Below are 6,779 nucleotides of genomic sequence, written 5' to 3'. Positions count from 1 at the left end.
GACCGCCAGATCTGCACCTGTGAGCCGTGGTCCACCAGCCTTGCTATCTGACTCCCAGCCAGTCTTTTCATTTTCCTCCCACCCTCGCAGGCGGTTGGTCTAAGAGCGTGACCCGGCTACCAGCAGTTTCATAAACACGTCCACACACAACACAACATTACAAATAATTAACCGCTTTCACACACGCACACAATATAAAATACACGATAAAATACACAATGATAAATATAAAGTTCAATACACAATACCTATATAAAATACTATTATTTACACGATTACTACTGAAAGAACTGCTATTAACTGCACATTAACTATATAAAATTCACTGGAGGAAAAAGTTTGCGTGGCCGTCGTCAGATTTGGAAGTCGCTCAAAAGGCTCTTTCGCGGTTGTGGCTTCAGTCGACTTCAGTGAGGCGCGATGGTTTATGGGATGAGTAGTTCCTTCGCTCGGAAATGAAAATATGTACACAGTCTTGTACCTTTGACTTTTTTGGGATTTTCTCTTCGTTTTTTCACTCGAAATTATATGTTGTATGCTTATGAGTTCAGCCATAGCTGGTTATCCTCAGACATGCTCTAAAACTCTTTAGATACGGATTTTTCCACAACGTCAATGGGAGAAATGAATGGGAAATTTACTTCCGGCACCTAAGCTCTCTCGGGCTGTGGGCGGGACTGTGATGATCTATTGGGCTGTGATTATGGGGCGTGTTTCAACCGAACCAGGAAGGAAAATGCCTCTGCACTCAATTGGATCGACCTACAACCAATCAGAGCAACGGAGTAAGTGACCTATGATCTTCATTCATCTTTCCGATCGACAAATGCCTTGATCGCGGTTCTCTGTTCCTCTTTTAAAATTAATGCGTTGTCGATATCTTCTATAACAGACGCGATGGCGGAATCTACACATAATGTTTCATAAACAAAGTTCGGGAGGAGCACGTTCAAATAATCAATCCAATCAACTTGTCATCAAACAATTACCATGTCTGCCCTATCAGCATGAGAGGAAGTATATATTTATTTACTCTGTCAACTCACCTAACATTCCTTGACAGTTTTAAGCATCCCTCCACTCACTCTTGGCCTTTTCTTCCACAGCCTGGAATATGGGAGGAGTACTTTGGGTTCGGGCCGAATACCGATCCCAGAGCCCTCTCCTCGGACAGTATGCCAAATATGCATTTATTCTATCTGACTTATCTGTAAGTGTGAAATCTCAATTCTCCAACGGCAGTCATCTTTGTTGTAAACAAATTCAACCCAAGCGCTTGTTGGTGACGTGGATGATTACATTAATGTTGATCATCTGTCCATCATCGTATAAAGCCCGCCCTGACAATTTGATTGGTCCGAACAGCTTTGATTCGGGCATAATAGCTCCACAACGGATCAAGTCCAGACCAAACTTCCCGACCTAAAAATGTTGTGGGCGGGGCTAAGTTCGGCTGGCATCCAGGCTAACAAGATGTATTATTTCCTTGCTAAATTCAATTGTGTATGTTACTCAAGCTCTTTGTGCCCAGTGCATTCATTGTTTGGATCTGAAAACTGAAAATTGAGTTATAATAATATTGTAAAATTATATAGTAGTAGCCTTTAAGACAGTGCCACTTAGTTGAAAGTGTCATCTTTCTATCATAATGCTTAATGCAGTTAATTATAGTTTAGTGAGTAGAGTACACTAATTCATTGGAGAAAGAAAATAATAATAATTGAATAGAGCACGTAGGAAATGGAATGATTTGACAACCAAACATGGTGGAACAGCCAAAGATCAATTTATTGCAATAAAGGGAAGTCACCTATATACATTATGATAAACGCTTCATAAATGACAAACTAATTCATGTACTGTACAATTAGACTGTGTGAATTGTGTAACTTATTTACTTCAGTAAAGTGTGGCTTAAAACATAAGAGGAACTGCGTATTGTCAGAGGTTCATAATCCAATGAGAGATGTGTGACAAAGAATGAACAAATAAATATATTTTAAGAAAAAACAGGAATGAATGAACACTACACAAATGAACATAACATTGATATAGGAAAACTGAATGTTTTACACTGGAAGAAGACAATCACTTAAATATGTCAAATTGAAGTGTACTTAATCTGTTTGTGTTGGGATTACATTAATGATTTATGTTGCAATAACTGAAACTGGGTGGTGCTTGTTAGTTCCCAGCATGCTTTGCATGTGGCTGAATCAAGAGAGTATGTTGAAATGAAGAGTTATTTTGTGTTTTTTCAGCAAGTTGAGAAAAGGGGGAGACTTGATAGTGTGTAATAGTGTTTAATGTTCAATTATGTTGGAATTAATAGAACCATTTAAATTACACTGGGTTACCATTGTAGAGAAGAGAGCATTTTATTGGACTGATACATCTAATTTTATAACTGCATTGCTGAAGGAGCTTTTAATGCTAACCATTATAGCTTTTTAGATGCTATGTGTGCTATTGCTAGCTCAAAGTTTGCTAACTAGATAGTACAGTCTTGTAATTCAGTTGTGTGACACTAAACTATATGAAATTGAATTGGATGAATGAATATGTGAAATTGAATGCCCAAATCATGTCAAGGAGCCATATCAAATTTACTTTGAGACTACTTAATTAGGTCACTTAAAATGACTTCATTCCATGATGAAGTTACATGAACAAATTATGTTTAGCTTAATTGAGTCATCTGAGGCTGATGTATAAGATTAAAGCATGTAAATCCAACACACTAAAATATATATATATATATATATATATATATATATATATATATATATATATATACATGGGCGTAGGTTTAGGGGGGGACGCTAGGTACTAGTCCCAATCAATATTTTGAGATGACAAATTTGTCCCCACCAATATTTAGCAAGCTCCTTTGAACTGCTATTTGGATCTTTGCGCTGCTATTTGGATCGATTCCAACGGCCAAAACAACGACAGTACAAGAAACGCCGTAATTTGATTGGCGGCGGTGTATCTGACAGGCTACACGCGCGGGCCGGGACTACTTTTGTGCTTGCACTGGCAGCGAGCGGGTGGTGTGTGTGTGTGTGTGTTGCGTCGACGAGGCCGACGGTAAGTTACCAGGGGCAGGGCTGTCTCTCTGCCACATACAAAGGCCAGAGTAAAACATTTTAATATTCCGTTTTTTGCCACTTTTTGTACTTTGTAGATAGATCAGCTATGCCACCCAAGAAGAAGAAAGGGGACATACGAAGCTTTTTCATAAAGCAGAGTGTAAGTAGGCAAAATAACTAGCCACACAAATAAACTAGCAGTAGTAGTGACTGACCAGGCTTTCAAATGCAGATTCTACTGTGGAAAATAGTATTGATTGGTGATAGTATGTGTTACCATGTTGTTACAGTTAAACCTAGCAGCAGCAATCTTTCAACTAAGGTTAAGAGTGCTGACCCCACCAAAGCTGAGGCCAAACCTACGCCCTTGTATATATATATATATATATATATATATATATATATATATATATATATATATATATATATATATATATATTCAATGAAATCTATGTTACCTATATGTATTTAATATACACGTCTCCTCATACTGTACATATTAACTTTGTATGCATCATGTTTGCTTTTCTTTTGAAATATTGTCTGTCTACTTGTGCATTGCATTATAGATTTTTTTCCTGCTTTAGTATTCCTGTAATCTAATGAGGAGGCAGATGCAGGTGGGAAATAAGGTAATGAAACAGATTATTCTGGGAGCTCTGTTTTTATTACTAATTTTAGTAGGTATAGTTAGAAGTTGTAGAACTGACGCTATGCTTTAACTCAGCGATAACCACCAACATTGAATAAAAGATAAAAGGCTGCACTGTGAAAGAATAATATTATATGATATATAATTGTATAGTGATCCTATTAATTTAATTAATGTAACTTCGAATTTCCCTTTTTAGTTTTTTTTTTCTTTCTTTTTTTCAATTTACATTGTTGTCATAACAAGTTAAGGAGGATTAAAGCCCACCCAGGGTTTAGAGCAAAGCACAGGGGCCTGCGTTGCCTTTGGTAGTGTGTGTATGTTTTATTTAGCACCGCAATGCAAGCTCTGTGATAAACACACCATGGTATCTCCAACCAAAAAAATAAAAAAATAATCTCTTTACTCTCAACCCAGCTAGAGGAAAGAGGAGGGTTTTGTTTTGAGAGTGATGTGGCAGAAAATAGCCCTCCTGAGGTTCATTTCTTCTATAAGACATAGTTTCGTGGCAATGCCCTGATGTAACCTCTAAACAGGCAGACTGTAGTACAAGTGTCTTAACTTAAATATTGTAAAAAATATTGTCAATTTGCTTAAAAAAAACAACAGTTTTATAGACACTGGGCAGGAGGATTTCCCTGCATGTTACTGTTTAATCATTGAGTTTAATCGGACGGTTAAGTGTTATTTAATGTGTTTCCAAGAGAAGGGAGTAAGGGAAATGCATTAATTTTTAATGTTCAGTTACTCTGGTTTTAAGAAGAGTTCTGCTGGGTTGAAATTTTGGAGGGTATGCCACTAATAAATAGTGGGATTTTTTGGTTCATTGGTTTTTAGACTGTGGTCTAGGGAGTACTAGGGGGTGGAAAAGTTTAAAGGAAAAAAATAGTGTGCAAAATGAAAAACATAAAGTAAAATGATAATAAAATAAAATGGATGTACAGATTTTGACAATATTACTATTTCATTCTGCTTTCTAAAGACTGGTCGGAAATCATGATATTAAACCCAGTTATTATTTATTTATATTTGTGTCTATTAATAGTTATTCAGATTTATATATTTAACAATAATCTAATTGGTAGAAAAAAAAAAAGATATTGTGTCTTAATAAAACATTAAATAGAAGCTCAATAGAAGCCAACTCTTTTTCAAATAATATTTTACACATTTTATTTTTATTTTTATTTTTCACAGCATAAATTGGGTCTTTATTTAAATGTGCCTTTAATTTTTAGGAAGGGGGTTTCTTGCAAGGGGAAACCTCCTTCCTAGAGATATTTCTCTCCTATTCTTTCCTTAATATGTTGGGGTCTGTGCACTTTATCATAAAGTTTGAAATATCTTGTCTGTGACACACCAAGCCGACATCAAAACATGACTGTGTTGTCACCTCACATCGGCTGTGTCTGGGCCAAAAAACTGTGCTTGAACACACCAAAATGACTACAGGCGACTGCCAACTAGCATGTGTGTTCTGCGCCTGCGTGCAAGGAAATAACTGTGGCGGGGCTTTCGCACAGGAACTTAGTTATAGGTACTAGCCACAAGGGCGGTTCTCCGAGAACTAAATGTTCCCCTAGGGCCTTTCTCCTGGTTCCATTCGCACTGCCAGTAGGATCTCTAAAGTGATGTAAGCTGGCCGACAGCAACATCATTTAGGCACAGCATTCAACATCTGGAGAATGGAGGATGCTGTGATCGGAGCTGTGTTTTTGGGCACTGTTTCGTATGGCTTGTCTTCGATCAATCAATACACCTACATCACTTTTATTGTGCTGGGATAGAAGTCTACTACTCTGAAGTAGAAGCTAATTTAGTCCCCCCAAAAGACGTTCTTAGATATTTATTTGTTCCCAGTTCCTGCGCCAAAAAGTGGGTACTTTCGGCATTAATTCTAGGAACTATGAAAAGGTTCCCCCAATGCGAAAGCTACTTATATCAGCAGGTATCAATAGTCTATATTCGTCATTCAAAAAAGGGAAATCGAAACTAGGACTGCAGATATACAAACCGTATTCCATTTTGAATATCAACCATGCTGATCACTTTCTTCATTCCAAGTGCTTATGAAAATATTTGCGTATTGGATGACGTAAGATAACGTAAATAAGAACAGCTTATGTGCCATCTTGACTTCTTTGCTTGCTTTCATCACTTCCGTTTTTATTTTCATGCACTGACTCGTTCGCTAAACTAAACAGCCAATCTAGGGTGTGTTTCCCAAAGCCAGCTATGGTCGCAAGTTCCTTCGTTACCAACAAAATTCAATGGAACTTGTGACCCTAGTTGGCTAAAGATGTTTTTGGGAAACTCACCCCAGAGCGATCTCTCTCTCCAATTCAACATGCTGAATTGGGCAACCTGCCGCCAACGTGAGTCCGACTAGAGCTGTATGGAATCTGATTGTTAAATGCAAAGACTGATTTCATCTTGTTCACGCTACAAACCAGCATCTTATACTGCATTATAATAGAATGGCACCATGTTTTTCAGAACTTGAAGGATGTTTATATTGCTAGCACTTTTAGGCCTGAATACTTGTTTTAGATTGGTTAATTTTGATTAAATTGTAATTATGCTAAAATCTAATTTGCAATTAACAAATTTAGGACAAAAATTGATAAAATCAGGTTATCCCTAATTGCATATGGATGATTCACTACCTTGCAGAGCAGCACTGCTTTGGTCTAAAATTAAATTCTATTAGTGCACCAATTATCACACAATCAAATAAGATGGAAGAGAGCAACAAGATGAACTGGCCCTTGATATGCTGGTATCAGGGACAGGAACAATTATACCCGTATTGATCGTATACTCTGATAATTGAATTTTACGAGAGGTAAAAATCAATTGTAATTCTGGCTGTAGAATGTGTTTATGTCCATTTCACAAGACACCTTATTTCTTGCCTCACTTTTTCATACCAGTTTAGGTCAGTCAGGTGAGATATGATAACCATAGCAACCATCAGAGTCACAGATTCTTCTGTAGTCAAGAGCAGTCTTTGAGTGTCTTTCTTTTCTATACTG

Source organism: Leuciscus leuciscus, assembly GCF_965113295.1.
Source record: "Leuciscus leuciscus genome assembly, chromosome: 2".
NCBI lineage: Eukaryota > Metazoa > Chordata > Actinopteri > Cypriniformes > Leuciscidae > Leuciscus > Leuciscus leuciscus.
The sequence above is the reverse complement of the archived record's forward strand: the minus strand, read 5'-3'. Positions refer to the sequence as shown.